We start from the raw sequence: 27544 nt of genomic DNA on the forward strand, positions 1-27544 counted from the left end.
CTTACCACACTGTTTAGGCCCAATTCCAACTGCTTTTGGCAGCTAAACAGTGTTGATCCTCTTTAGTAGTTTAATTTAAGACCCCCTGCTAATATCATGTCCTGTAGGTCTTTTTACATTACCAACACATGATTTTTTTCAGTAAGCCAATACAGTTAGGAAACTTTTTTATTAGCTTACCTGGTGATAGAAGTAGAAGAGGGCAAAAAAGTGCCTGTATCTCCCCTACAGCCATACCACATTGGATAGGCCCAATCTCGTCTGTTCTTGGAAGCTAAGCAGTGTTGGGCCTGGTTAGTAATTGGGTGGGAGACCACATGGGAACACCAGGTGCTGTAGGTTTTTTCACATTACAGGCAAATTGTTTTTATTCTCTAGCTATTTATATTGGAAACTTTTTCTTTTTATTGCCAGCACAGACATTTGGAAGAGGTCAAACAGACACAATAGCCATCACCTAAAGACTTACCACACTGTTTAGGCTCAATTCCAACTGCTTTTGGCAGCTAAACAGTGTTGAGCCTCTTTTGTAGTTTAATTTAAGACCCCCTGCTAATATCATGTTCTGTAGGTCTTTTTACATTACCAACACATGATTTTTTTCAGTAAGCCAATACAGTTAGGAAACTTTTGTATTAGCTTACCTGGTGATAGAAGTAGAAGAGGGCAAAAAAGTGGCTTTAACTCACCTACAGCCATACCACATTGGATAGGCCCAATCTCGTCTGATCTTGGAAGCTAAGCAGTGTTGGGCCTGGTTAGTACTTGGGTGGGAGACCACATGGGAACACCAGGTGCTGTAGGTTTTTTCACATTACTGGCAAATTGTTTTTATTCTCTAGCTATTTAAATAGGAAACTTTTTCTTTTTATTGCCAGCACAGACATTTGGAAGAGGTCAAACAGACACAATAGCCATCACCTAAAGACTTACCACACTGTTTAGGCCCAATTCCAACTGCTTTTGGCAGCTAAACAGTGTTGAGCCTGTTTAGTAGTTTAATTTAAGACCCCCTGCTAATATCATGTCCTGTAGGTCTTTTTACATTACCAACACATGATTTTTTTTAAGTAAGCCAATACAGTTAGGAAACTTTTTTATTAGCTTACCTGGTGATAGAAGTAGAAGAGGGCAAAAAAGTGCCTGTATCTCACCTACAGCCATACCACATTGGATAGGCCCAATTTCGTCTGATCTTGGAAGCTAAGCAGTGTTGGGCCTGGTTAGTACTTGGGTGGGAGACCACCTGGGAACACCAGGTGCTGTAGGTTTTTTCACATTACTGGCAAATTGTTTTTATTCTCTAGCTATTTAAATTGGAAACTTTTTCTTTTTATTGCCAGCACAGACATTTGGAAGAGGTCAAACAGACACAATAGCCATCACCTAAAGACTTACCACACTGTTTAGGCTCAATTCCAACTGCTTTTGGCAGCTAAACATTGTTGAGCCTCTTTTGTAGTTTAATTTAAGACCCCCTGCTAATATCATGTCCTGTAGGTCTTTTTACATTACCAACACATGATTTTTTTCAGTAAGCCAATACAGTTAGGAAACTTTTGTATTAGCTTACCTGGTGATAGAAGTAGAAGAGGGCAAAAAAGTGAATTTAACTCACCTACAGCCATACCACATTGGATAGGCTCAATCTCGTCTGATCTTGGAAGCTAAGCAGTGTTGGGCCTGGTTAGTACTTGGGTGGGAGACCACATGGGAACACCAGGTGCTGTAGGTTTTTTCACATTACTGGCAAATTGTTTTTATTCTCTAGCTATTTATATTGGAAACTTTTTCATTTTATTGCCAGCACAGACATTTGGAAGAGGTCAAACAGACACAATAGCCATCACCTAAAGACTTACCACAATGTTTAGGCTCAATTCCAACTGCTTTTGGCAGCTAAACAGTGTTGAGCCTCTTTTGTAGTTTAATTTAAGACCCCCTGCTAATATCATGTCCTGTAGGTCTTTTTACATTACCAACACATGATTTTTTTCAGTAAGCCAATACAGTTAGGAAACTTTTGTATTAGCTTACCTGGTAATAGAAGTAGAAGAGGGCAAAAAAGTGGATTAAACTCACCTACAGCCATACCACATTGGATAGGCCCAATCTCGTCTGATCTTGGAAGCTAAGCAGTGTTGGGCCTGGTTAGTACTTGGGTGGGAGACCACATGGGAACACCAGGTGCTGTAGGTTTTTTCACATTACTGGCAAATTGTTTTTATTCTCTAGCTATTTATATTGGAAACTTTTTTCTTTTTATTGCCAGTACAGACATTTGGAAGCGGTCAAACAGACACAATAGCCATCACATAAAGACTTACCACACTGTTTAGGCCCAATTCCAACTGCTTTTGGCAGCTAAACAGTGTTGAGCCTGTTTAGTAGTTTAATTTAAGACCCCCTGCTAATATCATGTCCTGTAGGTCTTTTTACATTACCAACACATGATTTTTTTCAGTAAGCCAATACAGTTAGGAAACTTTTTTATTAGCTTACCTGGTGATAGAAGTAGAAGAGGGCAAAAAAGTGCCTGTATTTCACCTACAGCCATACCACATTGGATAGGCCCAATCTCGTCTGTTCTTGGAAGCTAAGCAGTGTTGGGCCTGGTTAGTAATTGGGTGGGAGACCACATGGGAACACCAGGTGCTGTAGGTTTTTTCACATTACAGGCAAATTGTTTTTATTCTCTAGCTATTTATATTGGAAACTTTTTCTTTTTATTGCCAGCACAGACATTTGGAAGAGGTCAAACAGACACAATAGCCATCACCTAAAGACTTACCACACTGTTTAGGCTCAATTCCAACTGCTTTTGGCAGCTAAACAGTGTTGAGCCTCTTTTGTAGTTTAATTTAAGACCCCCTGCTAATATCATGTCCTGTAGGTCTTTTTACATTACCAACACATGATTTTTTTTAGTAAGCCAATACAGTTAGGAAACTTTTTTATTAGCTTACCTGGTGATAGAAGTAGAAGAGGGCAAAAAAGTGCCTGTATCTCACCTACAGCCATACCACATTGGATAGGCCCAATCTCGTCTGATCTTGGAAGCTAAGCAGTGTTGGGCCTGGTTAGTACTTGGGTGGGAGACCACATGGGAACACCAGGTGCTGTAGGTTTTTTCACATTACAGGCAAATTGTTTTTATTCTCTATCTATTTAAATTGGAAACTTTTTCTTTTTATTGCCAGTACAGACATTTGGAAGAGGTCAAACAGACACAATAGCCATCACCTAAAGACTTACCACACTGTTTAGGCCCAATTCCAACTGCTTTTGGCAGCTAAACAGTGTTGAGCCATTTTAGTAGTTTAATTTAAGACCCCCTGCTAATATCATGTCCTGTAGGTCTTTTTACATTACCAACACATGATTTTTTTTAAGTAAGCCAATACAGTTAGAAAACTTTTTTATTAGCTTACCTGGTGATAGAAGTAGAAGAGGGCAAAAAAGTGCCTGTATCTCACCTACAGCCATACCACATTGGATAGGCCCAATCTCATCTGATCTTGGAAGCTAAGCAGTGTTGGGCCTGGTTAGTACTTGGGTGGGAGACCACCTGGGAACACCAGGTGCTGTAGGTTTTTTCACATTACTGGCAAATTGTTTTTATTCTCTAGCTATTTAAATTGGAAACTTTTTCTTTTTATTGCCAGCACAGACATTTTGAAGAGGTCAAACAGACACAATAGCCATCACCTAAAGACTTACCACACTGTTTAGGCTCAATTCCAACTGCTTTTGGCAGCTAAACAGTGTTGAGCCACTTTTGTAGTTTAATTTAAGACCCCCTGCTAATATCATGTCCTGTAGGTCTTTTTACATTACCAACACATGATTTTTTTCAGTAAGCCAATACAGTTAGGAAACTTTTGTATTAGCTTACCTGGTGATAGAAGTAGAAGAGGGCAAAAAAATGCCTGTATCTTACCTACAGCCGTACCACATTGGATAGGTCCAATCTCGTCTGATCTTGGAAGCTAAGCAGTGTTGGGCCTGGTTAGTACTTGGGTGGGAGACCACCTGGGAACACCAGGTGCTGTAGGTTTTTTCACATTACCGGCAAATTGTTTTTATTCTCTAGCTATTTATATTGGAAACTTTTTCTTTTTTATTGCCAGCACAGACATTTGGAAGAGGTCAAACAGACACACTAGCCATCACCTAAAGACTTACCACACTGTTTAGGCTCAATTCCAACTGCTTTTGGCAGCTAAACAGTGTTGAGCCTCTTTTGTAGTTTAATTTAAGACCCCCTGCTAATATCATGTCCTGTAGGTCTTTTTACATTACCAACACATGATTTTTTTCAGTAAGCCAATACAGTTAGGAAACTTTTTTATTAGCTTACCTTGTGATAGAAGTAGAAGAGGGCAAAAAAGTGCCTGTATCTCACCTACAGCCATACCACATTGGATAGGCCCAATCTCGTCTGATCTTGGAAGCTAAGCAGTGTTGGGCCTAGTTAGTACTTGGGTGGGAGACCACATGGGAACACCAGGTGCTGTAAGTTTTTTCACATTACAGGCAAATTGTTTTTATTCTCTAGCTATTTAAATTGGAAACTTTTTCTTTTTATTGCCAGCACAGACATTTGGAAGAGGTCAAACAGACACAATAGCCATCACCTAAAGACTTACCACACTGTTTAGGCTCAATTCCAACTGCTTTTTGCAGCTAAACAGTGTTGAGCCTCTTTTGTAGTTTAATTTAAGACCCCCTGCTAATATCATGTCCTGTAGGTCTTTTTACATTACCAACACATGATTTTTTTCAGTAAGCCAATACAGTTAGGAAACTTTTGTATTAGCTTACCTGGTGATAGAAGTAGAAGAGGGCAAAAAAGTGCCTGTATCTCACCTACAGCCATACCACATTGGATAGGCCCAATCTCGTCTGATCTTGGAAGCTAAGCAGTGTTGGGCCTGGTTAGTACTTGGGTGGGAGACCACATGGGAACACCAGGTGCTGTAGGTTTTTTCACATTACTGGCAAATTGTTTTTATTCTCTAGCTATTTAAATTTTAATTTTTTTCTTTTTATTGCCAGTACAGACATTTGGAAGAGGTCAAACAGACACAATAGCCATCACCTAAAGACTTACCACACTGTTTAGGCCCAATTCCAACTGCTTTTGGCAGCTAAACAGTGTTGAGCCTGTTTAGTAGTTTAATTTAAGACCCCCTGCTAATATCATGTCCTGTAGGTCTTTTTACATTACCAACACATGATTTTTTTTAAGTAAGCCAATACAGTTAGGAAACTTTTTTATTAGCTTACCTGGTGATAGAAGTAGAAGAGGGCAAAAAAGTGCCTGTATCTCACCTACAGCCATACCACATTTGATAGGCCCAATCTCGTCTGATCTTGGAAGCTAAGCAGTGTTGGCCTAGTTAGTACTTGGGTGGGAGACCACATGGGAACACCAGGTGCTGTAGGTTTTTTCACATTACAGGCAAATTGTTTTTATTCTCTAGCTATTTAAATTGGAAACTTTTTCTTTTTATTGCCAGCACAGACATTTGGAAGAGGTCAAACAGACACAATAGCCATCACCTAAAGACTTACCACACTGTTTAGGCTCAATTCCAACTGCTTTTTGCAGCTAAACAGTGTTGAGCCTCTTTTGTAGTTTAATTTAAGACCCCCTGCTAATATCATGTCCTGTAGGTCTTTTTACATTACCAACACATGATTTTTTTCAGTAAGCCAATACAGTTAGGAAACTTTTGTATTAGCTTACCTGGTGATAGAAGTAGAAGAGGGCAAAAAAGTGCTTTTAACTCACCTTCAGCCATACCACATTGGATAGGCCCAATCTCGTCTGATCTTGGAAGCTAAGCAGTGTTGGGCCTGGTTAGTACTTGGGTGGGAGACCACATGGGAACACCAGGTGCTGTAGGTTTTTTCACATTACTGGCAAATTGTTTTTATTCTCTAGCTATTTAAATTGGAAACTTTTTCTTTTTATTGCCAGTACAGACATTTGGAAGAGGTCAAACAGACACAATAGCCATCACCTAAAGACTTACCACACTGTTTATGCCCAATTCCAACTGCTTTTGGCAGCTAAACAGTGTTGAGCCTCTTTAGTAGTTTAATTTAAGACCCCCTGCTAATATCATGTCCTGTAGGTCTTTTTACATTACCAACACATGATTTTTTTCAGTAAGCCAATACAGTTAGGAAACTTTTGTATTAGCTTACCTGGTGATAGAAGTAGAAGAGGGCAAAAAAGTGCTTTTAACTCACCTACAGCCATACCACATTGGATAGGCCCAATCTCGTCTGATCTTGGAAGCTAAGCAGTGTTGGGCCTGGTTAGTACTTGGGTGGGAGACCACATGGGAACACCAGGTGCTGTAGGTTTTTTCACATTACTGGCAAATTGTTTTTATTCTCTAGCTATTTAAATTGGAAACTTTTTCTTTTTATTGCCAGTACAGACATTTGGAAGAGGTCAAACAGACACAATAGCCATCACCTAAAGACTTACCACACTGTTTAGGCCCAATTCCAACTGCTTTTGGCAGCTAAACAGTGTTGAGCCTCTTTAGTAGTTTAATTTAAGACCCCCTGCTAATATCATGTCCTGTAGGTCTTTTTACATTACCAACACATGATTTTTTTCAGTAAGCCAATACAGTTAGGAAACTTTTTTATTAGCTTACCTGGTGATAGAAGTACAAGAGGGCAAAAAAATGCCTGTATCTCACCTACAGCCATACCACATTGGATAGGCCCAATCTCGTCTGATCTTGGAAGCTAAGCAGTGTTGGGCCTGGTTAGTACTTGGGTGGGAGACCACATGGGAACACCAGGTGCTGTAGGTTTTTTCACATTACTGGCAAATTGTTTTAATTCTCTAGCTATTTAAATTGGAAACTTTTTCTTTTTATTGCCAGTACAGACATTTGGAAGAGGTCAAACAGACACAATAGCCATCACCTAAAGACTTACCACACTGTTTAGGCCCAATTCCAACTGCTTTTGGCAGCTAAACAGTGTTGATCCTCTTTAGTAGTTTAATTTAAGACCCCCTGCTAATATCATGTCCTGTAGGTCTTTTTACATTACCAACACATGATTTTTTTCAGTAAGCCAATACAGTTAGGAAACTTTTTTATTAGCTTACCTGGTGATAGAAGTAGAAGAGGGCAAAAAAGTGCCTGTATCTCCCCTACAGCCATACCACATTGGATAGGCCCAATCTCGTCTGTTCTTGGAAGCTAAGCAGTGTTGGGCCTGGTTAGTAATTGGGTGGGAGACCACATGGGAACACCAGGTGCTGTAGGTTTTTTCACATTACAGGCAAATTGTTTTTATTCTCTAGCTATTTATATTGGAAACTTTTTCTTTTTATTGCCAGCACAGACATTTGGAAGAGGTCAAACAGACACAATAGCCATCACCTAAAGACTTACCACACTGTTTAGGCTCAATTCCAACTGCTTTTGGCAGCTAAACAGTGTTGAGCCTCTTTTGTAGTTTAATTTAAGACCCCCTGCTAATATCATGTTCTGTAGGTCTTTTTACATTACCAACACATGATTTTTTTCAGTAAGCCAATACAGTTAGGAAACTTTTGTATTAGCTTACCTGGTGATAGAAGTAGAAGAGGGCAAAAAAGTGGCTTTAACTCACCTACAGCCATACCACATTGGATAGGCCCAATCTCGTCTGATCTTGGAAGCTAAGCAGTGTTGGGCCTGGTTAGTACTTGGGTGGGAGACCACATGGGAACACCAGGTGCTGTAGGTTTTTTCACATTACTGGCAAATTGTTTTTATTCTCTAGCTATTTAAATAGGAAACTTTTTCTTTTTATTGCCAGCACAGACATTTGGAAGAGGTCAAACAGACACAATAGCCATCACCTAAAGACTTACCACACTGTTTAGGCCCAATTCCAACTGCTTTTGGCAGCTAAACAGTGTTGAGCCTCTTTAGTAGTTTAATTTAAGACCCCCTGCTAATATCATGTCCTGTAGGTCTTTTTACATTACCAACACATGATTTTTTTCAGTAAGCCAATACAGTTAGGAAACTTTTGTATTAGCTTACCTGGTGATAGAAGTAGAAGAGGGCAAAAAAGTGCCTTTGATTCACCTACAGCCATACCACATTGGATAGGCCCAATCTCGTCTGATCTTGGAAGCTAAGCAGTGTTGGGCCTGGTTAGTACTTGGGTGGGAGACCACATGGGAACACCAGGTGCTGTAGGTTTTTTCACATTACTGGCAAATTGTTTTTATTCTCTAGCTATTTAAATAGGAAACTTTATCTTTTTATTGCCAGCAAAGACATTTGGAAGAGGTCAAACAGACACAATAGCCATCACCTAAAGACTTACCACACTGTTTAGGCCCAATTCCAACTGCTTTTGGCAGCTAAACAGTGTTGAGCCTCTTTTGTAGTTTAATTTAAGACCCCCTGCTAATATCATGTCCTGTAGGTCTTTTTACATTACCAACACATGATTTTTTTCAGTAAGCCAATACAGTTAGGAAACTTTTGTATTAGCTTACCTGGTGATAGAAGTAGAAGAGGGCAAAAAAGTGCTTTTAACTCACCTACAGCCATACCACATTGGATAGGCCCAATCTCGTCTGATCTTGGAAGCTAAGCAGTGTTGGGCCTGGTTAGTACTTGGGTGGGAGACCACATGGGAACACCAGGTGCTGTAGGTTTTTTCACATTACTGGCAAATTGTTTTTATTCTCTAGCTATTTAAATTGGAAACTTTTTCTTTTTATTGCCAGTACAGACATTTGGAAGAGGTCAAACAGACACAATAGCCATCACCTAAAGACTTACCACACTGTTTAGGCCCAATTCCAACTGCTTTTGGCAGCAAAACATTGTTGATCCTCTTTAGTAGTTTAATTTAAGACCCCCTGCTAATATCATGTCCTGTAGGTCTTTTTACATTACCAACACATGATTTTTTTCAGTAAGCCAATACAGTTAGGAAACTTTTGTATTAGCTTACCTGGTGATAGAAGTAGAAGAGGGCAAAAAAGTGCCTGTATCTCACCTACAGCCATACCACATTGGATAGGCCCAATCTCGTCTGATCTTGGAAGCTAAGCAGTGTTGGGCCTGGTTAGTACTTGGGTGGGAGACCACATGGGAACACCAGGTGCTGTAGGTTTTTTCACATTACTGGAAAATTGTTTTTATTCTCTAGCTATTTAAATTGGAAACTTTTTCTTTTTATTGCCAGTACAGACATTTGGAAGAGGTCAAACAGACACAATAGCCATCACCTAAAGACTTACCACACTGTTTAGGCCCAATTCCAACTGCTTTTTGGCAGCTAAACAGTGTTGAGCCTGTTTAGTAGTTTAATTTAAGACCCCCTGCTAATATCATGTCCTGTAGGTCTTTTTACATTACCAACACATGATTTTTTTTAAGTAAGCCAATACAGTTAGGAAACTTTTTTATTAGCTTACCTGGTGATAGAAGTAGAAGAGGGCAAAAAAGTGCCTGTATCTCACCTACAGCCATACCACATTGGATAGGCCCAATCTCGTCTGATCTTGGAAGCTAAGCAGTGTTGGGCCTGGTTAGTACTTGGGTGGGAGACCACCTGGGAACACCAAGTGCTGTAGGTTTTTTCACATTACTGGCAAATTGTTTTTATTCTCTAGCTATTTAAATTGGAAACTTTTTCTTTTTATTGCCAGCACAGACATTTGGAAGAGGTCAAACAGACACAATAGCCATCACCTAAAGACTTACCACACTGTTTAGGCTCAATTCCAACTGCTTTTGGCAGCTAAACAGTGTTGAGCCTCTTTTGTAGTTTAATTTAAGACCCCCTGCTAATATCATGTCCTGTAGGTCTTTTTACATTACCAACACATGATTTTTTTCAGTAAGCCAATACAGTTAGGAAACTTTTGTATTAGCTTACCTGGTGATAGAAGTAGAAGAGGGCAAAAAAGTGCATTTCACTCACCTACAGCCATACCACATTGGATAGGCCCAATCTCGTCTGATCTTGGAAGCTAAGCAGTGTTGGGCCTGGTTAGTACTTTGGTGGGAGACCACATGGGAACACCAGGTGCTGTAGGTTTTTTCACATTACTGGCAAATTGTTTTTATTCTCTAGCTATTTAAATTGGAAACTTTTTCTTTTTATTGCCAGTACAGACATTTGGAAGAGGTCAAACAGACACAATAGCCATCACCTAAAGACTTACCACACTGTTTAGGCCCAATTCCAACTGCTTTTGGCAGCTAAACAGTGTTGATCCTCTTTAGTAGTTTAATTTAAGACCCCCTGCTAATATCATGTCCTGTAGGTCTTTTTACATTACCAACACATGATTTTTTTCAGTAAGCCAATACAGTTAGGAAACTTTTGTATTAGCTTACCTGGTGATAGAAGTAGAAGAGGGCAAAAAAGTGCCTTTGACTCACCTACAGCCATACCACATTGGATAGGCCCAATCTCGTCTGATCTTGGAAGCTAAGCAGTGTTGGGCCTGGTTAGTACTTGGGTGGGAGACCACATGGGAACACCAGGTGCTGTAGGTTTTTTCACATTACTGGCAAATTGTTTTTATTCTCTAGCTATTTAAATAGGAAACTTTTTCTTTTTATTGCCAGCACAGACATTTGGAAGAGGTCAAACAGACACAATAGCCATCACCTAAAGACTTACCACACTGTTTAGGCCCAATTCCAACTGCTTTTGGCAGCTAAACAGTGTTGAGCCTCTTTTGTAGTTTAATTTAAGACCCCCTGCTAATATCATGTTCTGTAGGTCTTTTTACATTACCAACACATGATTTTTTTCAGTAAGCCAATACAGTTAGGAAACTTTTGTATTAGCTTACCTGGTGATAGAAGTAGAAGAGGGCAAAAAAGTGGCTTTAACTCACCTACAGCCATACCACATTGGATAGGCCCAATCTCGTCTGATCTTGGAAGCTAAGCAGTGTTGGGCCTGGTTAGTACTTGGGTGGGAGACCACATGGGAACACCAGGTGCTGTAGGTTTTTTCACATTACTGGCAAATTGTTTTTATTCTCTAGCTATTTAAATAGGAAACTTTTTCTTTTTATTGCCAGCACAGACATTTGGAAGAGGTCAAACAGACACAATAGCCATCACCTAAAGACTTACCACACTGTTTAGGCCCAATTCCAACTGCTTTTGGCAGCTAAACAGTGTTGAGCCTCTTTAGTAGTTTAATTTAAGACCCCCTGCTAATATCATGTCCTGTAGGTTTTTTTACATTACCAACACATGATTTTTTTCAGTAAGCCAATACAGTTAGGAAACTTTTGTATTAGCTTACCTGGTGATAGAAGTAGAAGAGGGCAAAAAAGTGCCTTTGACTCACCTACAGCCATACCACATTGGATAGGCCCAATCTCGTCTGATCTTGGAAGCTAAGCAGTGTTGGGCCTGGTTAGTACTTGGGTGGGAGACCACATGGGAACACCAGGTGCTGTAGGTTTTTTCACATTACTGGCAAATTGTTTTTATTCTCTAGCTATTTAAATAGGAAACTTTATCTTTTTATTGCCAGCACAGACATTTGGAAGAGGTCAAACAGACACAATAGCCATCACCTAAAGACTTACCACACTGTTTAGGCTCAATTCCAACTGCTTTTGGCAGCTAAACAGTGTTGAGCCTCTTTTGTAGTTTAATTTAAGACCCCCTGCTAATATCATGTCCTGTAGGTCTTTTTACATTACCAACACATGATTTTTTTCAGTAAGCCAATACAGTTAGGAAACTTTTGTATTAGCTTACCTGGTGATAGAAGTAGAAGAGGGCAAAAAAGTGCTTTTAACTCACCTACAGCCATACCACATTGGATAGGCCCAATCTCGTCTGATCTTGGAAGCTAAGCAGTGTTGGGCCTGGTTAGTACTTGGGTGGGAGACCACATGGGAACACCAGGTGCTGTAGGTTTTTTCACATTACTGGCAAATTGTTTTTATTCTCTAGCTATTTAAATTGGAAACTTTTTCTTTTTATTGCCAGTACAGACATTTGGAAGAGGTCAAACAGACACAATAGCCATCACCTAAAGACTTACCACACTGTTTAGGCCCAATTCCAACTGCTTTTGGCAGCAAAACAGTGTTGATCCTCTTTAGTAGTTTAATTTAAGACCCCCTGCTAATATCATGTCCTGTAGGTCTTTTTACATTACCAACACATGATTTTTTTCAGTAAGCCAATACAGTTAGGAAACTTTTGTATTAGCTTACCTGGTGATAGAAGTAGAAGAGGGCAAAAAAGTGCCTCTATATCACCTACAGCCATACCACATTGGATAGGCCCAATCTCGTCTGATCTTGGAAGCTAAGCAGTGTTGGGCCTGGTTAGTACTTGGGTGGGAGACCACATGGGAACACCAGGTGCTGTAGGTTTTTTCACATTACAGGCAAATTGTTTTTATTCTCTAGCTATTTAAATTGGAAACTTTTTCTTTTTATTGCCACCACAGACATTTGGAAGAGGTCAAACAGACACAATAGCCATCACCTAAAGACTTACCACACTGTTTAGGCTCAATTCCAACTGCTTTTGGCAGCTAAACAGTGTTGAGCCTCTTTTGTAGTTTAATTTAAGACCCCCTGCTAATATCATGTCCTGTAGGTCTTTTTACATTACCAACACATGATTTTTTTCAGTAAGCCAATACAGTTAGGAAACTTTTTTATTAGCTTACCTGGTGATAGAAGTAGAAGAGGGCAAAAAAGTGGCTTTAGCTCACCTACAGCCATACCACATTGGATAGGCCCAATCTCGTCTGATCTTGGAAGCTAAGCAGTGTTGGGCCTGGTTAGTACTTGGGTGGGAGACCACATGGGAACACCAGGTGCTGTAGGTTTTTTCACATTACTGGCAAATTGTTTTTATTCTCTAGCTATTTAAATAGGAAACTTTTTCTTTTTATTGCCAGCACAGACATTTGGAAGAGGTCAAACAGACACAATAGCCATCACCTAAAGACTTACCACACTGTTTAGGCCCAATTCCAACTGCTTTTGGCAGCTAAACAGTGTTGAGCCTCTTTAGTAGTTTAATTTAAGACCCCCTGCTATTATCATGTCCTGTAGGTCTTTTTACATTACCAACACATGATTTTTTTCAGTAAGCCAATACAGTTAGGAAACTTTTGTATTAGCTTACCTGGTGATAGAAGTAGAAGAGGGCAAAAAAGTGCCTTTGACTCACCTACAGCCATACCACATTGGATAGGCCCAATCTCGTCTGTTCTTGGAAGCTAAGCAGTGTTGGGCCTGGTTAGTACTTGGGTGGGAGACCACATGGGAACACCAGGTGCTGTAGGTTTTTTCACATTACAGGCAAATTGTTTTTATTCTCTAGCTATTTAAATTGGAAACTTTTTCTTTTTATTGCCACCACAGACATTTGGAAGAGGTCAAACAGACACAATAGCCATCACCTAAAGACTTACCACACTGTTTAGGCTCAATTCCAACTGCTTTTGGCAGCTAAACAGTGTTGAGCCTCTTTTGTAGTTTAATTTAAGACCCCCTGCTAATATCATGTCCTGTAGGTCTTTTTACATTACCAACACATGATTTTTTTCAGTAAGCCAATACAGTTAGGAAACTTTTTTATTAGCTTACCTGGTGATAGAAGTAGAAGAGGGCAAAAAAGTGGCTTTAACTCACCTACAGCCATACCACATTGGATAGGCCCAATCTCGTCTGATCTTGGAAGCTAAGCAGTGTTGGGCCTGGTTAGTACTTGGGTGGGAGACCACATGGGAACACCAGGTGCTGTAGGTTTTTTCACATTACTGGCAAATTGTTTTTATTCTCTAGCTATTTAAATAGGAAACTTTTTCTTTTTATTGCCAGCACAGACATTTGGAAGAGGTCAAACAGACACAATAGCCATCACCTAAAGACTTACCACACTGTTTAGGCCCAATTCCAACTGCTTTTGGCAGCTAAACAGTGTTGAGCCTCTTTAGTAGTTTAATTTAAGACCCCCTGCTATTATCATGTCCTGTAGGTCTTTTTACATTACCAACACATGATTTTTTTCAGTAAGCCAATACAGTTAGGAAACTTTTGTATTAGCTTACCTGGTGATAGAAGTAGAAGAGGGCAAAAAAATGCCTTTGACTCACCTACAGCCATACCACATTGGATAGGCCCAATCTCGTCTGTTCTTGGAAGCTAAGCAGTGTTGGGCCTGGTTAGTACTTGGGTGGGAGACCACATGGGAACACCAGGTGCTGTAGGTTTTTTCACATTACAGGCAAATTGTTTTTATTCTCTAGCTATTTAAATTGGAAACTTTTTCTTTTTATTGCCACCACAGACATTTGGAAGAGGTCAAACAGACACAATAGCCATCACCTAAAGACTTACCACACTGTTTAGGCTCAATTCCAACTGCTTTTGGCAGCTAAACAGTGTTGAGCCTCTTTTGTAGTTTAATTTAAGACCCCCTGCTAATATCATGTCCTGTAGGTCTTTTTACATTACCAACACATGATTTTTTTCAGTAAGCCAATACAGTTAGGAAACTTTTTTATTAGCTTACCTGGTGATAGAAGTAGAAGAGGGCAAAAAAGTGGCTTTAACTCACCTACAGCCATACCACATTGGATAGGCCCAATCTCGTCTGATCTTGGAAGCTAAGCAGTGTTGGGCCTGGTTAGTACTTGGGTGGGAGACCACATGGGAACACCAGGTGCTGTAGGTTTTTTCACATTACTGGCAAATTGTTTTTATTCTCTAGCTATTTAAATAGGAAACTTTTTCTTTTTATTGCCAGCACAGACATTTGGAAGAGGTCAAACAGACACAATAGCCATCACCTAAAGACTTACCACACTGTTTAGGCCCAATTCCAACTGCTTTTGGCAGCTAAACAGTGTTGAGCCTCTTTAGTAGTTTAATTTAAGACCCCCTGCTATTATCATGTCCTGTAGGTCTTTTTACATTACCAACACATGATTTTTTTCAGTAAGCCAATACAGTTAGGAAACTTTTGTATTAGCTTACCTGGTGATAGAAGTAGAAGAGGGCAAAAAAGTGCCTTTGACTCACCTACAGCCATACCACATTGGATAGGCCCAATCTCGTCTGTTCTTGGAAGCTAAGCAGTGTTGGGCCTGGTTAGTACTTGGGTGGGAGACCACATGGGAACACCAGGTGCTGTAGGTTTTTTCACATTACTGGCAAATTGTTTTTATTCTCTAGCTATTTAAATAGGAAACTTTATCTTTTTATTGCCAGCACAGACATTTGGAAGAGGTCAAACAGACACAATAGCCATCACCTAAAGACTTACCACACTGTTTAGGCCCAATTCCAACTGCTTTTGGCAGCTAAACAGTGTTGAGCCTGTTTAGTAGTTTAATTTAAGACCCCCTGCTAATATCATGTCCTGTAGGTCTTTTTACATTACCAACACATGATTTTTTTTAAGTAAGCCAATACAGTTAGGAAACTTTTTTATTAGCTTACCTGGTGATAGAAGTAGAAGAGGGCAAAAAAGTGCCTGTATCTCACCTACAGCCATACCACATTGGATAGGCCCAATCTCGTCTGATCTTGGAAGCTAAGCAGTGTTGGGCCTGGTTAGTAATTGGGTGGGAGACCACATGGGAACACCAGGTGCTGTAGGTTTTTTCACATTACAGGCAAATTGTTTTTATTCTCTAGCTATTTATATTGGAAACTTTTTCTTTTTATTGCCAGCACAGACATTTGGAAGAGGTCAAACAGACACAATAGCCATCACCTAAAGACTTACCACACTGTTTAGGCTCAATTCCAACTGCTTTTGGCAGCTAAACAGTGTTGAGCCTCTTTTGTAGTTTAATTTAAGACCCCCTGCTAATATCATGTCCTGTAGGTCTTTTTACATTACCAACACATGATTTTTTTCAGTAAGCCAATACAGTTAGGAAACTTTTGTATTAGCTTACCTGGTGATAGAAGTAGAAGAGGGCAAAAAAGTGGCTTTAACTCACCTACAGCCATACCACATTGGATAGGCCCAATCTCGTCTGATCTTGGAAGCTAAGCAGTGTTGGGCCTGGTTAGTACTTGGGTGGGAGACCACATGGGAACACCAGGTGCTGTAGGTTTTTTCACATTACTGGCAAATTGTTTTTATTCTCTAGCTATTTAAATAGGAAACTTTTTCTTTTTATTGCCAGCACAGACATTTGGAAGAGGTCAAACAGACACAATAGCCATCACCTAAAGACTTACCACACTGTTTAGGCCCAATTCCAACTGCTTTTGGCAGCTAAACAGTGTTGAGCCTCTTTAGTAGTTTAATTTAAGACCCCCTGCTAATATCATGTCCTGTAGGTCTTTTTACATTACCAACACATGATTTTTTTCAGTAAGCCAATACAGTTAGGAAACTTTTGTATTAGCTTACCTGGTGATAGAAGTAGAAGAGGGCAAAAAAGTGCCTTTGACTCACCTACAGCCATACCACATTGGATAGGCCCAATCTCGTCTGATCTTGGAAGCTAAGCAGTGTTGGGCCTGGTTAGTACTTGGGTGGGAGACCACATGGGAACACCAGGTGCTGTAGGTTTTTTCACATTACTGGCAAATTGTTTTTATTCTCTAGCTATTTAAATAGGAAACTTTATCTTTTTATTGCCAGCACAGACATTTGGAAGAGGTCAAACAGACACAATAGCCATCACCTAAAGACTTACCACACTGTTTAGGCCCAATTCCAACTGCTTTTGGCAGCTAAACAGTGTTGAGCCTGTTTAGTAGTTTAATTTAAGACCCCCTGCTAATATCATGTCCTGTAGGTCTTTTTACATTACCAACACATGATTTTTTTTAAGTAAGCCAATACAGTTAGGAAACTTTTTTATTAGCTTACCTGGTGATAGAAGTAGAAGAGGGCAAAAAGGTGCCTGTATCTCACCTACAGCCATACCACATTGGATAGGCCCAATCTCGTCTGATCTTGGAAGCTAAGCAGTGTTGGGCCTGGTTAGTACTTGGGTGGGAGACCACCTGGGAACACCAGGTGCTGTAGGTTTTTTCACATTACTGGCAAATTGTTTTTATTCTCTAGCTATTTAAATTGGAAACTTTTTCTTTTTATTGCCAGCACAGACATTTAAAAGAGGTCAAACAGACACAATAGCCATCACCTAAAGACTTACCACACTGTTTAGGCTCAATTCCAACTGCTTTTGGCAGCTAAACAGTGTTGAGCCTCTTTTGTAGTTTAATTTAAGACCCCCTGCTAATATCATGTCCTGTAGGTCTTTTTACATTACTAACACATGATTTTTTTCAGTAAGCCAATACAGTTAAGAAACTTTTGTATTAGCTTACCTGGTGATAGAAGTAGAAGAGGGCAAAAAAGTGCTTTTAACTCACCTACAGCCATACCACATTGGATAGGCCCAATCTCGTCTGATCTTGGAAGCTAAGCAGTGTTGGGCCTGCTTAGTACTTGGGTGGGAGACCACATGGGAACACCAGGTGCTGTAGGTTTTTTCACATTACAGGCAAATTGTTTTTATTCTTTAGCTATTTAAATTGGAAACTTTTTCTTTTTATTGCCAGTACAGACATTTGGAAGAGGTCAAACAGACACAATAGCCATCACATAAAGACTTACCACACTGTTTAGGCCCAATTCCAACTGCTTTTGGCAGCTAAACAGTGTTGAGCCTCTTTAGTAGTTTAATTTAAGACCCCCTGCTAATATCATGTCCTGTAGGTCTTTTTACATTACCAACACATGATTTTTTTCAGTAAGCCAATACAGTTAGGAAACTTTTTTATTAGCTTACCTGGTGATAGAAGTAGAAGAGGGCAAAAAAGTGCCTGTATTTCACCTACAGCCATACCACATTGGATAGGCCCAATCTCATCTGTTCTTGGAAGCTAAGCAGTGTTGGGCCTGGTTAGTAATTGGGTGGGAGACCACATGGGAACACCAGGTGCTGTAGGTTTTTTCACATTACATGCAAATTGTTTTTATTCTCTAGCTATTTATATTGGAAACTTTTTCTTTTTATTGCCAGCACAGACATTTGGAAGAGGTCAAACAGACACAATAGCCATCACCTAAAGACTTACCACACTGTTAAGGCTCAATTCCAACTGCTTTTGGCAGCTAAACAGTGTTGAGCCTCTTTTGTAGTTTAATTTAAGACCCCCTGCTAATATCATGTCCTGTAGGTCTTTTTACATTACCAACACATGATTTTTTTCAGTAAGCCAATACAGTTAGGAAACTTTTGTATTAGCTTACCTGGTGATAGAAGTAGAAGAGGGCAAAAAAGTGGCTTTGACTCACCTACAGCCATACCACATTGGATAGGCCCAATCTCGTCTGATCTTGGAAGCTAAGCAGTGTTGGGCCTGGTTAGTACTTGGGTGGGAGACCACATGGGAACACCAGGTGCTGTAGGTTTTTTCACATTACTGGCAAATTGTTTTTATTCTCTAGCTATTTAAATAGGAAACTTTTTCTTTTTATTGCCAGCACAGACATTTGGAAGAGGTCAAACAGACACAATAGCCATCACCTAAAGACTTACCACACTGTTTAGGCCCAATTCCAACTGCTTTTGGCAGCTAAACAGTGTTGAGCCTCTTTAGTAGTTTAATTTAAGACCCCCTGATAATATAATGTCCTGTAGGTCTTTTTACATTACCAACACATGATTTTTTTCAGTAAGCCAATACAGTTAGGAAACTTTTGTATTAGCTTACCTGGTGATAGAAGTAGAAGAGGGCAAAAAAGTGCCTGTATCTCACCTACAGCCATACCACATTGGATAGGCCCAATCTCGTCTGATCTTGGAAGCTAAGCAGTGTTGGGCCTGGTTAGTACTTGGGTGGGAGACCACATGGGAACACCAGGTGCTGTAGGTTTTTTCACATTACTGGCAAATTGTTTTTATTCTCTAGCTATTTAAATTGGAAACTTTTTCTTTTTATTGCCAGTACAGACATTTGGAAGAGGTCAAACAGACACAATAGCCATCACCTAAAGACTTACCACACTGTTTAGGCCCAATTCCAACTGCTTTTGGCAGCTAAACAGTGTTGAGCCTCTTTTGTAGTTTAATTTAAGACCCCCTGCTAATATCATGTCCTGTAGGTCTTTTTACATTACCAACACATGATTTTTTTCAGTAAGCCAATACAGTTAGGAAACTTTTTTATTAGCTTACCTGGTGATAGAAGTAGAAGAGGGCAAATAAGTGCCTGTATCTCACCTACAGCCATACCACATTGGATAGGCCCAATCTCATCTGAACTTATAAGCTAAGCAGTGTTGGGCCTGGTTAGTACTTGGGTGGGAGACCACATGGGAACACCAGGTGCTGTAGGTTTTTTTCACATTACTGGCAAATTGTTTTTATTCTCTAGCTATTTATATTGGAAACTTTTTCATTTTATTGCCAGCACAGACATTTGGAAGAGGTCAAACAGACACAATAGCCATCACCTAAAGACTTACCACACTGTTTAGGCCCAATTCCAACTGCTTTTGGCAGCTAAACAGTGTTGAGCCTCTTTAGTAGTTTAATTTAAGACCCCCTGCTAATATCATGTCCTGTAGGTCTTTTTACATTACCAACACATGATTTTTTTCATTAAGCCAATACAGTTAGGAAACTTTTTTATTAGCTTACCTGGTGATAGAAGTAGAAGAGGGCAAAAAAGTGCCTGTATCTCACCTACAGCCATACCACATTGGATAGGCCCAATCTCGTCTGATCTTGGAAGCTAAGCAGTGTTGGGCCTGGTTAGTACTTGGGTGGGAGACCACATGGGAACACCAGGTGCTGTAGGTTTTTTCACATTACAGGCAAATTGTTTTTATTCTCTAGCTATTTAAATTGGAAACTTTTTCTTTTTATTGCCAGTACAGACATTTGGAAGAGGTCAAACAGACACAATAGCCATCACCTAAAGACTTACCACACTGTTTAGGCCCAATTCCAACTGCTTTTGGCAGCTAAACAGTGTTAAGCCTCTTTAGTAGTTTAATTTAAGACCCCTGCTAATATCATGTCCTGTAGGTCTTTTTACATTACCAACACATGATTTTTTTCAGTAAGCCAATACAGTTAGGAAACTTTTTTATTAGCTACCTGGTGATAGAAGTAGAAGAGGGCAAAAAAGTGCCTGTATCTCACCTACAGCCATACCACATTGGATAGGCCCAATCTCGTCTGATCTTGGAAGCTAAGCAGTGTTGGGCCTGGTTTGTACTTGGGTGGGAGACCACATGGGAACACCAAGTGCTGTAGGTTTTTTCACATTACAGGCAAATTGTTTTTATTCTCTAGCTATTTAAATTGGAAACTTTTTCTTTTTATTGCCAGCACAGACATTTGGAAGAGGTCAAACAGACACAATAGCCATCACCTAAAGACTTACCACACTGTTTAGGCTCAATTCCAACTGCTTTTGGCAGCTAAACAGTGTTGAGCCTCTTTTGTAGTTTAATTTAAGACCCCCTGCTAATATCATGTCCTGTAGGTCTTTTTACATTACCAACACATGATTTTTTTCAGTAAGCCAATACAGTTAGGAAACTTTTTTATTAGCTTACCTGGTGATAGAAGTAGAAAAGGGCAAATAAGTGCTTGTATCTCACCTACAGCCATACCACATTGGATAGGCCCAATCTCATCTGAACTTATAAGCTAAGCAGTGTTGGGCCTGGTTAGTACTTGGGTGGGAGACCACATGGAAACACCAGGTGCTGTAGGTTTTTTCACATTACTGGCAAATTGTTTTTATTCTCTAGCTATTTATATTGGAAACTTTTTCATTTTATTGCCAGCACAGACATTTGGAAGAGGTCAAACAGACACAATAGCCATCACCTATAGACTTTCCACAATGTTTAGGCTCAATTCCAACTGCTTTTGGCAGCTAAACAGTGTTGAGCCTCTTTTGTAGTTTAATTTAAGACCCCCTGCTAATATCATGTCCTGTAGGTCTTTTTACATTACCAACACATGATTTTTTTCAGTAAGCCAATACAGTTAGGAAACTTTTGTATTAGCTTACCTGGTAATAGAAGTAGAAGAGGGCAAAAAAGTGGCTTTAACTCACCTACAGCCATTCCACATTGGATAGGCCCAATCTCGTCTGATCTTGGAAGCTAAGCAGTGTTGGGCCTGGTTAGTACTTGGGTGGGAGACCACATGGGAACACCAGGTGCTGTAGGTTTTTTCACATTACAGGCAAATTGTTTTTATTCTCTAGCTATTTAAATTGGAAACTTTTTCTTTTTATTGCCAGTACAGACATTTGGAAGAGGTCAAACAGACACAATAGCCATCACATAAAGACTTACCACACTGTTTAGGCCCAATTCCAACTGCTTTTGGCAGCTAAACAGTGTTGAGCCTGTTTAGTAGTTTAATTTAAGACCCCCTGCTAATATCATGTCCTGTAGGTCTTTTTACATTACCAACACATAATTTTTTTTAAGTAAGCCAATACAGTTAGGAAACTTTTGTATTAGCTTACCTGGTGATAGAAGTAGAAGAGGGCAAAAAAGTGCTTGTATTTCACCTACAGCCATACCACGTTGGATAGGCCCAATATCGTCTGATCTTGGAAGCTAAGCAGTGTTGGGCCTGGTTAGTACTTGGGTGGGAGACCACCTGGGAACACCAGGTGCTGTAGGTTTTTTCACATTACTGGCAAATTGTTTTTATTCTCTAGCTATTTATATTGGAAACTTTTTCTTTTTATTGCCAGCACAGACATTTGGAAGAGGTCAAACAGACACACTAGCCATCACCTAAAGACTTACCACACTGTTTAGGCTCAATTCCAACTGCTTTTGGCATCTAAACAGTGTTGAGCCTCTTTAGTAGTTTAATTTAAGACCCCCTGCTAATATCATGTCCTGTAGGTCTTTTTACATTACCAACACATGATTTTTTTCAGTAAGCCAATACAGTTAGGAAACTTTTTTATTAGCTTACCTGGTGATAGAAGTAGAAGAGGGCAAAAAAGTGCCTGTATTTCACCTACAGCCATACCTCATTGGATAGGCCCAATCTTGTCTGTTCTTGGAAGCTAAGCAGTGTTGGGCCTGGTTAGTACTTGGGTGGGAGACCACATGGGAACACCAGGTGCTGTAGGTTTTTTCACATTACAGGCAAATTGTTTTTATTCTCTAGCTATTTATATTGGAAACTTTTTCTTTTTATTGCCAGCACAGACATTTGGAAGAGGTCAAACAGACACAATAGCCATCACCTAAAGACTTACCACACTGTTTAGGCTCAATTCCAACTGCTTTTGGCAGCTAAACAGTGTTGAGCCTCTTTTGTAGTTTAATTTAAGACCCCCTGCTAATATCATGTCCTGTAGGTCTTTTTACATTACCAACACATGATTTTTTTCAGTAAGCCAATACAGTTAGGAAACTTTTGTATTAGCTTACCTGGTGATAGAAGTAGAAGAGGGCAAAAAAGTGGCTTTAACTCACCTACAGCCGTACCACATTGGATAGGCCCAATCTCGTCTGATCTTGGAAGCTAAGCAGTGTTGGGCCTGGTTAGTACTTGGGTGGGAGACCACATGGGAACACCAGGTGCTGTAGGTTTTTTCACATTACTGGCAAATTGTTTTTATTCTCTAGCTATTTAAATAGGAAACTTTTTCTTTTTATTGCCAGCACAGACATTTGGAAGAGGTCAAACAGACACAATAGCCATCACCTAAAGACTTACCACACTGTTTAGGCCCAATTCCAACTGCTTTTGGCAGCTAAACAGTGTTGAGCCTCTTTAGTAGTTTAATTTAAGACCCCCTGCTAATATCATGTCCTGTAGGTCTTTTTACATTACCAACACATGATTTTTTTCAGTAAGCCAATACAGTTAGGAAACTTTTGTATTAGCTTACCTGGTGATAGAAGTAGAAGAGGGCAAAAAAGTGCGTGTATCTCACCTACAGCTATACCACATTGGATAGGCCCAATCTCGTCTGATCTTGGAAGCTAAGCAGTGTTGGGCCTGGTTAGTACTTGGGTGGGAGACCACATGGGAACACCAGGTGCTGTAGGATTTTTCACATTACAGGCAAATGGTTTTTATTCTCTAGCTATTTAAATTGGAAACTTTTTCTTTTTATTGCCAGTACAGACATTTGGAAGAGGTCTAACAGACACAATAGCCATCACCTAAAGACTTACCACACTGTTTAGGCCCAATTCCAACTGCTTTTGGCAGCTAAACAGTGTTGAGCCTGTTTAGTAGTTTAATTTAAGACCCCCTGCTAATATCATGTCCTGTAGGTCTTTTTACATTACCAACACATGATTTTTTTAAAGTAAGCCAATACAGTTAGGAAACTTTTTTATTAGCTTACCTGGTGATAGAAGTAGAAGAGGGCAAAAAAGTGCCTGTATCTCACCTACAGCCATACCACATTGGATAGGCCCAATCTCGTCTGATCTTGGAAGCTAAGCAGTGTTGGGCCTAGTTAGTACTTGGGTGGGAGACCACCTGGGAACACCAGGTGCTGTAGGTTTTTTCACATTACAGGCAAATTGTTTTTATTCTCTAGCTATTTAAATTGGAAACTTTTTCTTTTTATTGCCAGCACAGACATTTGGAAGAGGTCAAACAGACACAATAGCCATCACCTAAAGACTTACCACACTGTTTAGGCTCAATTCCAACTGCTTTTGGCAGCTAAACAGTGTTGAGCCTCTTTTGTAGTTTAATTTAAGACCCCCTGCTAATATCATGTCCTGTAGGTCTTTTTACATTACCAACACATGATTTTTTTCAGTAAGCCAATACAGTTAGGAAACTTTTTTATTAGCTTACCTGGTGATAGAAGTAGAAAAGGGCAAATAAGTGCTTGTATCTCACCTACAGCCATACCACATTGGATAGGCCCAATCTCATCTGAACTTATAAGCTAAGCAGTGTTGGGCCTGGTTAGTACTTGGGTGGGAGACCACATGGAAACACCAGGTGCTGTAAGTTTTTTCACATTACTGGCAAATTGTTTTTATTCTCTAGCTATTTATATTGGAAACTTTTTCATTTTATTGCCAGCACAGACATTTGGAAGAGGTCAAACAGACACAATAGCCATCACCTAAAGACTTACCACAATGTTTAGGCTCAATTCCAACTGCTTTTGGCAGCTAAACAGTGTTGAGCCTCTTTTGTAGTTTAATTTAAGACCCCCTGCTAATATCATGTCCTGTAGGTCTTTTTACATTACCAACACATGATTTTTTTCAGTAAGCCAATACAGTTAGGAAACTTTTGTATTAGCTTACCTGGTAATAGAAGTAGAAGAGGGCAAAAAAGTGGCTTTAACTCACCTACAGCCATTCCACATTGGATAGGCCCAATCTCGTCTGATCTTAGAAGCTAAGCAGTGTTGGGCCTGGTTAGTACTTGGGTGGGAGACCACATGGGAACACCAGGTGCTGTAGGTTTTTTCACATTACAGGCAAATTGTTTTTATTCTCTAGCTATTTAAATTGGAAACTTTTTATTTTTATTGCCAGTACAGACATTTGGAAGAGGTCAAACAGACACAATAGCCATCACATAAAGACTTACCACACTGTTTAGGCCCAATTCCAACTGCTTTTGGCAGCTAAACAGTGTTGAGCCTGTTTAGTAGTTTAATTTAAGACCCCCTGCTAATATCATGTCCTGTAGGTCTTTTTACATTACCAACACATAATTTTTTTTAAGTAAGCCAATACAGTTAGGAAACTTTTGTATTAGCTTACCTGGTGATAAAAGTAGAAGAGGGCAAAAAAGTGCCTGTATTTCACCTACAGCCATACCACGTTGGATAGGCCCAATATCGTCTGATCTTGGAAGCTAAGCAGTGTTGGGCCTGGTTAGTACTTGGGTGGGAGACCACCTGGGAACACCAGGTGCTGTAGGTTTTTTCACATTACTGGCAAATTGTTTTTATTCTCTAGCTATTTATATTGGAAACTTTTTCTTTTTATTGCCAGTACAGACATTTGGAAGAGGTCAAACAGACACACTAGCCATCACCTAAAGACTTACCACACTGTTTAGGCTCAATTCCAACTGCTTTTGGCATCTAAACAGTGTTGAGCCTCTTTAGTAGTTTAATTTAAGACCCCCTGCTAATATCATGTCCTGTAGGTCTTTTTACATTACCAACACATGATTTTTTTCAGTAAGCCAATACAGTTAGGAAACTTTTTTATTAGCTTACCTGGTGATAGAAGTAGAAGAGGGCAAAAAAGTGCCTGTATTTCACCTATAGCCATACCACATTGGATAGGCCCAATCTTGTCTGTTCTTGGAAGCTAAGCAGTGTTGGGCCTGGTTAGTACTTGGGTGGGAGACCACATGGGAACACCAGGTGCTGTAGGTTTTTTCACATTACAGGCAAATTGTTTTTATTCTCTAGCTATTTATATTGGAAACTTTTTCTTTTTATTGCCAGCACAGACATTTGGAAGAGGTCAAACAGACACAATAGCCATCACCTAAAGACTTACCACACTGTTTAGGCTCAATTCCAACTGCTTTTGGCAGCTAAACAGTGTTGAGCCTCTTTTGTAGTTTAATTTAAGACCCCCTGCTAATATCATGTCCTGTAGGTCTTTTTACATTACCAACACATGATTTTTTTCAGTAAGCCAATACAGTTAGGAAACTTTTGTATTAGCTTACCTGGTGATAGAAGTAGAAGAGGGCAAAAAAGTGGTTTAAACTCACCTACAGCCGTACCACATTGGATAGGCCCAATCTCGTCTGATCTTGGAAGCTAAGCAGTGTTGGGCCTGGTTAGTACTTGGGTGGGAGACCACATGGGAACACCAGGTGCTGTAGGTTTTTTCACATTACTGGCAAATTGTTTTTATTCTCTAGCTATTTAAATAGGAAACTTTTTCTTTTTATTGCCAGCACAGACATTTGAAAGAGGTCAAACAGACACAATAGCCATCACCTAAAGACTTACCACACTGTTTAGGCCCAATTCCAACTGCTTTTGGCAGCTAAACAGTGTTGAGCCTCTTTAGTAGTTTAATTTAAGACCCCCTGCTAATATCATGTCCTGTAGGTCTTTATACATTACCAACACATGATTTTTTTCAGTAAGCCAATACAGTTAGGAAACTTTTGTATTAGCTTACCTGGTGATAGAAGTAGAAGAGGGCAAAAAAGTGCCTTTAACTCACCTACAGCCATACCACATTGGATAGGCCCAATCTCGTCTGATCTTGGAAGCTAAGCAGTGTTGGGCCTGGTTAGTACTTGGGTGGGAGACCACATGGGAACACCAGGTGCTGTAGGTTTTTTCACATTACAGGCAAATTGTTTTTATTCTCTAGCTATTTAAATTGGAAACTTTTTCTTTTTATTGCCAGTACAGACATTTGGAAGAGGTCAAACAGACACAATAGCCATCACCTAAAGACTTACCACACTGTTTAGGCCCAATTCCAACTGCTTTTGGCAGCTAAACAGTGTTGGGCCTCTTTAGTAGTTTAATTTAAGACTCCCTGCTAATATCATGTCCTGTAGGTCTTTTTACATTACCAACACATGATTTTTTTCAGTAAGCCAATACAGTTAGGAAACTTTTTTATTAGCTTACCTGGTGATAGAAGTAGAAGAGGGCAAAAAAGTGCGTGTATCTCACCTACAGCTATACCTCGTTGGATAGGCCCAATCTCGTCTGATCTTGGAAGCTAAGCAGTGTTGGGCCTGGTTAGTACTTGGGTGGGAGACCACATGGGAACACCAGGTGCTGTAGGTTTTTTCACATTACAGGCAAATTGTTTTTATTCTCTAGCTATTTAAATTGGAAACTTTTTCTTTTTATTGCCAGTACAGACATTTGGAAGAGGTCAAACAGACACAATAGCCATCACCTAAAGACTTACCACACTGTTTAGGCCCAATTCCAACTGCTTTTGGCAGCTAAACAGTGTTGAGCCTGTTTAGTAGTTTAATTTAAGACCCCCTGCTAATATCATGTCCTGTAGGTCTTTTTACATTACCAACACATGATTTTTTTTAAGTAAGCCAATACAGTTAGGAAACTTTTTTATTAGCTTACCTGGTGATAGAAGTAGAAGAGGGCAAAAAAGTGCCTGTATCTCACCTACAGCCATACCACATTGGATAGGCCCAATCTCGTCTGATCTTGGAAGCTAAGCAGTGTTGGGCCTAGTTAGTACTTGGGTGGGAGACCACCTGGGAACACCAGGTGCTGTAGGTTTTTCACATTAAAGGCAAATTGTTTTTATTCTCTAGCTATTTAAATTGGAAACTTTTTCTTTTTATTGCCAGCACAGACATTTGGAAGAGGTCAAACAGACACAATAGCCATCACCTAAAGACTTACCACACTGTTTAGGCTCAATTCCAACTGCTTTTGGCAGCTAAACAGTGTTGAGCCTCTTTTGTAGTTTAATTTAAGACCCCCTGCTAATATCATGTCCTGTAGGTCTTTTTACATTACCAACACATGATTTTTTTCAGTAAGCCAATACAGTTA

At 39.8% G+C, this 27544-nt stretch overlaps 51 non-coding genes and 8 pseudogenes across 51 annotated transcripts; all 59 read left to right on the forward strand.

Annotated features, from left to right (window-relative positions):
* Positions 1-223: 223 nt before the first annotated feature.
* LOC146011093 (5S ribosomal RNA) lies at positions 224-342 on the forward strand (annotated as a pseudogene).
* Positions 343-687: 345 nt separating this feature from the next.
* Positions 688-806, forward strand: LOC146011472 (5S ribosomal RNA). The gene has a single exon (XR_014444942.1). It is a non-coding gene; the product is annotated as a 5S ribosomal RNA (ribosomal RNA).
* Positions 807-1152: 346 nt separating this feature from the next.
* Positions 1153-1271, forward strand: LOC146014636 (5S ribosomal RNA). Its single transcript, XR_014447584.1, has one exon. It is a non-coding gene; the product is annotated as a 5S ribosomal RNA (ribosomal RNA).
* A 345-nt stretch (positions 1272-1616) lies between these two features.
* Positions 1617-1735, forward strand: LOC146014668 (5S ribosomal RNA). The gene has a single exon (XR_014447615.1). It is a non-coding gene; the product is annotated as a 5S ribosomal RNA (ribosomal RNA).
* A 345-nt stretch (positions 1736-2080) lies between these two features.
* LOC146011484 (5S ribosomal RNA) lies at positions 2081-2199 on the forward strand. Its single transcript, XR_014444943.1, has one exon. It is a non-coding gene; the product is annotated as a 5S ribosomal RNA (ribosomal RNA).
* Positions 2200-2545: 346 nt separating this feature from the next.
* Positions 2546-2664, forward strand: LOC146010396 (5S ribosomal RNA; annotated as a pseudogene).
* A 345-nt stretch (positions 2665-3009) lies between these two features.
* Positions 3010-3128, forward strand: LOC146011495 (5S ribosomal RNA). Its single transcript, XR_014444944.1, has one exon. It is a non-coding gene; the product is annotated as a 5S ribosomal RNA (ribosomal RNA).
* A 346-nt stretch (positions 3129-3474) lies between these two features.
* On the forward strand, positions 3475-3593 carry LOC146014473 (5S ribosomal RNA). Its single transcript, XR_014447426.1, has one exon. It is a non-coding gene; the product is annotated as a 5S ribosomal RNA (ribosomal RNA).
* A 345-nt stretch (positions 3594-3938) lies between these two features.
* LOC146016740 (5S ribosomal RNA) lies at positions 3939-4057 on the forward strand. The gene has a single exon (XR_014449621.1). It is a non-coding gene; the product is annotated as a 5S ribosomal RNA (ribosomal RNA).
* Positions 4058-4403: 346 nt separating this feature from the next.
* Positions 4404-4522, forward strand: LOC146017446 (5S ribosomal RNA). Its single transcript, XR_014450317.1, has one exon. It is a non-coding gene; the product is annotated as a 5S ribosomal RNA (ribosomal RNA).
* A 345-nt stretch (positions 4523-4867) lies between these two features.
* LOC146011507 (5S ribosomal RNA) lies at positions 4868-4986 on the forward strand. The gene has a single exon (XR_014444945.1). It is a non-coding gene; the product is annotated as a 5S ribosomal RNA (ribosomal RNA).
* A 346-nt stretch (positions 4987-5332) lies between these two features.
* Positions 5333-5450, forward strand: LOC146011112 (5S ribosomal RNA; annotated as a pseudogene).
* Positions 5451-5795: 345 nt separating this feature from the next.
* LOC146015262 (5S ribosomal RNA) lies at positions 5796-5914 on the forward strand. The gene has a single exon (XR_014448189.1). It is a non-coding gene; the product is annotated as a 5S ribosomal RNA (ribosomal RNA).
* A 345-nt stretch (positions 5915-6259) lies between these two features.
* Positions 6260-6378, forward strand: LOC146011518 (5S ribosomal RNA). The gene has a single exon (XR_014444946.1). It is a non-coding gene; the product is annotated as a 5S ribosomal RNA (ribosomal RNA).
* Positions 6379-6723: 345 nt separating this feature from the next.
* On the forward strand, positions 6724-6842 carry LOC146011530 (5S ribosomal RNA). Its single transcript, XR_014444948.1, has one exon. It is a non-coding gene; the product is annotated as a 5S ribosomal RNA (ribosomal RNA).
* A 345-nt stretch (positions 6843-7187) lies between these two features.
* LOC146011094 (5S ribosomal RNA) lies at positions 7188-7306 on the forward strand (annotated as a pseudogene).
* Positions 7307-7651: 345 nt separating this feature from the next.
* LOC146011541 (5S ribosomal RNA) lies at positions 7652-7770 on the forward strand. The gene has a single exon (XR_014444949.1). It is a non-coding gene; the product is annotated as a 5S ribosomal RNA (ribosomal RNA).
* A 345-nt stretch (positions 7771-8115) lies between these two features.
* LOC146011553 (5S ribosomal RNA) lies at positions 8116-8234 on the forward strand. The gene has a single exon (XR_014444951.1). It is a non-coding gene; the product is annotated as a 5S ribosomal RNA (ribosomal RNA).
* A 345-nt stretch (positions 8235-8579) lies between these two features.
* Positions 8580-8698, forward strand: LOC146011564 (5S ribosomal RNA). Its single transcript, XR_014444954.1, has one exon. It is a non-coding gene; the product is annotated as a 5S ribosomal RNA (ribosomal RNA).
* A 345-nt stretch (positions 8699-9043) lies between these two features.
* LOC146011577 (5S ribosomal RNA) lies at positions 9044-9162 on the forward strand. The gene has a single exon (XR_014444957.1). It is a non-coding gene; the product is annotated as a 5S ribosomal RNA (ribosomal RNA).
* Positions 9163-9509: 347 nt separating this feature from the next.
* LOC146015758 (5S ribosomal RNA) lies at positions 9510-9628 on the forward strand. The gene has a single exon (XR_014448669.1). It is a non-coding gene; the product is annotated as a 5S ribosomal RNA (ribosomal RNA).
* A 345-nt stretch (positions 9629-9973) lies between these two features.
* Positions 9974-10092, forward strand: LOC146014034 (5S ribosomal RNA). Its single transcript, XR_014446993.1, has one exon. It is a non-coding gene; the product is annotated as a 5S ribosomal RNA (ribosomal RNA).
* Positions 10093-10437: 345 nt separating this feature from the next.
* LOC146011590 (5S ribosomal RNA) lies at positions 10438-10556 on the forward strand. The gene has a single exon (XR_014444958.1). It is a non-coding gene; the product is annotated as a 5S ribosomal RNA (ribosomal RNA).
* Positions 10557-10901: 345 nt separating this feature from the next.
* On the forward strand, positions 10902-11020 carry LOC146011601 (5S ribosomal RNA). The gene has a single exon (XR_014444959.1). It is a non-coding gene; the product is annotated as a 5S ribosomal RNA (ribosomal RNA).
* A 345-nt stretch (positions 11021-11365) lies between these two features.
* On the forward strand, positions 11366-11484 carry LOC146011612 (5S ribosomal RNA). Its single transcript, XR_014444960.1, has one exon. It is a non-coding gene; the product is annotated as a 5S ribosomal RNA (ribosomal RNA).
* Positions 11485-11829: 345 nt separating this feature from the next.
* LOC146011624 (5S ribosomal RNA) lies at positions 11830-11948 on the forward strand. Its single transcript, XR_014444961.1, has one exon. It is a non-coding gene; the product is annotated as a 5S ribosomal RNA (ribosomal RNA).
* Positions 11949-12293: 345 nt separating this feature from the next.
* On the forward strand, positions 12294-12412 carry LOC146011636 (5S ribosomal RNA). The gene has a single exon (XR_014444962.1). It is a non-coding gene; the product is annotated as a 5S ribosomal RNA (ribosomal RNA).
* Positions 12413-12757: 345 nt separating this feature from the next.
* LOC146011648 (5S ribosomal RNA) lies at positions 12758-12876 on the forward strand. The gene has a single exon (XR_014444963.1). It is a non-coding gene; the product is annotated as a 5S ribosomal RNA (ribosomal RNA).
* Positions 12877-13221: 345 nt separating this feature from the next.
* On the forward strand, positions 13222-13340 carry LOC146015607 (5S ribosomal RNA). Its single transcript, XR_014448523.1, has one exon. It is a non-coding gene; the product is annotated as a 5S ribosomal RNA (ribosomal RNA).
* Positions 13341-13685: 345 nt separating this feature from the next.
* LOC146011659 (5S ribosomal RNA) lies at positions 13686-13804 on the forward strand. The gene has a single exon (XR_014444964.1). It is a non-coding gene; the product is annotated as a 5S ribosomal RNA (ribosomal RNA).
* A 345-nt stretch (positions 13805-14149) lies between these two features.
* LOC146015608 (5S ribosomal RNA) lies at positions 14150-14268 on the forward strand. The gene has a single exon (XR_014448524.1). It is a non-coding gene; the product is annotated as a 5S ribosomal RNA (ribosomal RNA).
* A 345-nt stretch (positions 14269-14613) lies between these two features.
* Positions 14614-14732, forward strand: LOC146011671 (5S ribosomal RNA). The gene has a single exon (XR_014444965.1). It is a non-coding gene; the product is annotated as a 5S ribosomal RNA (ribosomal RNA).
* A 345-nt stretch (positions 14733-15077) lies between these two features.
* On the forward strand, positions 15078-15196 carry LOC146015609 (5S ribosomal RNA). Its single transcript, XR_014448525.1, has one exon. It is a non-coding gene; the product is annotated as a 5S ribosomal RNA (ribosomal RNA).
* Positions 15197-15542: 346 nt separating this feature from the next.
* On the forward strand, positions 15543-15661 carry LOC146016423 (5S ribosomal RNA). Its single transcript, XR_014449315.1, has one exon. It is a non-coding gene; the product is annotated as a 5S ribosomal RNA (ribosomal RNA).
* Positions 15662-16006: 345 nt separating this feature from the next.
* LOC146011682 (5S ribosomal RNA) lies at positions 16007-16125 on the forward strand. Its single transcript, XR_014444966.1, has one exon. It is a non-coding gene; the product is annotated as a 5S ribosomal RNA (ribosomal RNA).
* Positions 16126-16470: 345 nt separating this feature from the next.
* On the forward strand, positions 16471-16589 carry LOC146011694 (5S ribosomal RNA). The gene has a single exon (XR_014444968.1). It is a non-coding gene; the product is annotated as a 5S ribosomal RNA (ribosomal RNA).
* A 346-nt stretch (positions 16590-16935) lies between these two features.
* LOC146013925 (5S ribosomal RNA) lies at positions 16936-17054 on the forward strand. Its single transcript, XR_014446887.1, has one exon. It is a non-coding gene; the product is annotated as a 5S ribosomal RNA (ribosomal RNA).
* Positions 17055-17399: 345 nt separating this feature from the next.
* On the forward strand, positions 17400-17518 carry LOC146015788 (5S ribosomal RNA). Its single transcript, XR_014448698.1, has one exon. It is a non-coding gene; the product is annotated as a 5S ribosomal RNA (ribosomal RNA).
* Positions 17519-17863: 345 nt separating this feature from the next.
* Positions 17864-17982, forward strand: LOC146017433 (5S ribosomal RNA). Its single transcript, XR_014450305.1, has one exon. It is a non-coding gene; the product is annotated as a 5S ribosomal RNA (ribosomal RNA).
* Positions 17983-18327: 345 nt separating this feature from the next.
* Positions 18328-18446, forward strand: LOC146011705 (5S ribosomal RNA). Its single transcript, XR_014444969.1, has one exon. It is a non-coding gene; the product is annotated as a 5S ribosomal RNA (ribosomal RNA).
* Positions 18447-18791: 345 nt separating this feature from the next.
* Positions 18792-18910, forward strand: LOC146011716 (5S ribosomal RNA). Its single transcript, XR_014444970.1, has one exon. It is a non-coding gene; the product is annotated as a 5S ribosomal RNA (ribosomal RNA).
* Positions 18911-19255: 345 nt separating this feature from the next.
* On the forward strand, positions 19256-19374 carry LOC146017103 (5S ribosomal RNA). Its single transcript, XR_014449977.1, has one exon. It is a non-coding gene; the product is annotated as a 5S ribosomal RNA (ribosomal RNA).
* Positions 19375-19720: 346 nt separating this feature from the next.
* Positions 19721-19839, forward strand: LOC146011727 (5S ribosomal RNA). Its single transcript, XR_014444971.1, has one exon. It is a non-coding gene; the product is annotated as a 5S ribosomal RNA (ribosomal RNA).
* Positions 19840-20182: 343 nt separating this feature from the next.
* On the forward strand, positions 20183-20301 carry LOC146017249 (5S ribosomal RNA). Its single transcript, XR_014450120.1, has one exon. It is a non-coding gene; the product is annotated as a 5S ribosomal RNA (ribosomal RNA).
* A 345-nt stretch (positions 20302-20646) lies between these two features.
* On the forward strand, positions 20647-20765 carry LOC146010920 (5S ribosomal RNA; annotated as a pseudogene).
* A 345-nt stretch (positions 20766-21110) lies between these two features.
* LOC146014924 (5S ribosomal RNA) lies at positions 21111-21229 on the forward strand. The gene has a single exon (XR_014447864.1). It is a non-coding gene; the product is annotated as a 5S ribosomal RNA (ribosomal RNA).
* Positions 21230-21575: 346 nt separating this feature from the next.
* On the forward strand, positions 21576-21694 carry LOC146017404 (5S ribosomal RNA). Its single transcript, XR_014450277.1, has one exon. It is a non-coding gene; the product is annotated as a 5S ribosomal RNA (ribosomal RNA).
* Positions 21695-22039: 345 nt separating this feature from the next.
* Positions 22040-22158, forward strand: LOC146010391 (5S ribosomal RNA; annotated as a pseudogene).
* Positions 22159-22503: 345 nt separating this feature from the next.
* LOC146015171 (5S ribosomal RNA) lies at positions 22504-22622 on the forward strand. The gene has a single exon (XR_014448100.1). It is a non-coding gene; the product is annotated as a 5S ribosomal RNA (ribosomal RNA).
* Positions 22623-22967: 345 nt separating this feature from the next.
* LOC146016251 (5S ribosomal RNA) lies at positions 22968-23086 on the forward strand. Its single transcript, XR_014449148.1, has one exon. It is a non-coding gene; the product is annotated as a 5S ribosomal RNA (ribosomal RNA).
* Positions 23087-23432: 346 nt separating this feature from the next.
* Positions 23433-23551, forward strand: LOC146015370 (5S ribosomal RNA). The gene has a single exon (XR_014448294.1). It is a non-coding gene; the product is annotated as a 5S ribosomal RNA (ribosomal RNA).
* Positions 23552-23896: 345 nt separating this feature from the next.
* Positions 23897-24015, forward strand: LOC146011307 (5S ribosomal RNA; annotated as a pseudogene).
* A 345-nt stretch (positions 24016-24360) lies between these two features.
* Positions 24361-24479, forward strand: LOC146017302 (5S ribosomal RNA). Its single transcript, XR_014450180.1, has one exon. It is a non-coding gene; the product is annotated as a 5S ribosomal RNA (ribosomal RNA).
* A 346-nt stretch (positions 24480-24825) lies between these two features.
* Positions 24826-24944, forward strand: LOC146017405 (5S ribosomal RNA). The gene has a single exon (XR_014450278.1). It is a non-coding gene; the product is annotated as a 5S ribosomal RNA (ribosomal RNA).
* Positions 24945-25289: 345 nt separating this feature from the next.
* Positions 25290-25408, forward strand: LOC146010590 (5S ribosomal RNA; annotated as a pseudogene).
* A 345-nt stretch (positions 25409-25753) lies between these two features.
* Positions 25754-25872, forward strand: LOC146015174 (5S ribosomal RNA). The gene has a single exon (XR_014448102.1). It is a non-coding gene; the product is annotated as a 5S ribosomal RNA (ribosomal RNA).
* A 345-nt stretch (positions 25873-26217) lies between these two features.
* On the forward strand, positions 26218-26336 carry LOC146011739 (5S ribosomal RNA). Its single transcript, XR_014444972.1, has one exon. It is a non-coding gene; the product is annotated as a 5S ribosomal RNA (ribosomal RNA).
* A 345-nt stretch (positions 26337-26681) lies between these two features.
* On the forward strand, positions 26682-26800 carry LOC146016052 (5S ribosomal RNA). Its single transcript, XR_014448955.1, has one exon. It is a non-coding gene; the product is annotated as a 5S ribosomal RNA (ribosomal RNA).
* Positions 26801-27146: 346 nt separating this feature from the next.
* Positions 27147-27265, forward strand: LOC146015371 (5S ribosomal RNA). The gene has a single exon (XR_014448295.1). It is a non-coding gene; the product is annotated as a 5S ribosomal RNA (ribosomal RNA).
* The last annotated feature ends 279 nt before the right edge of the window (positions 27266-27544 follow it).

The sequence above is a fragment of the Crinia signifera genome, chromosome 6 (genome assembly GCF_055691185.1).
Source record: "Crinia signifera chromosome 6, ASM5569118v1, whole genome shotgun sequence".
Lineage (NCBI taxonomy): Eukaryota > Metazoa > Chordata > Amphibia > Anura > Myobatrachidae > Crinia > Crinia signifera.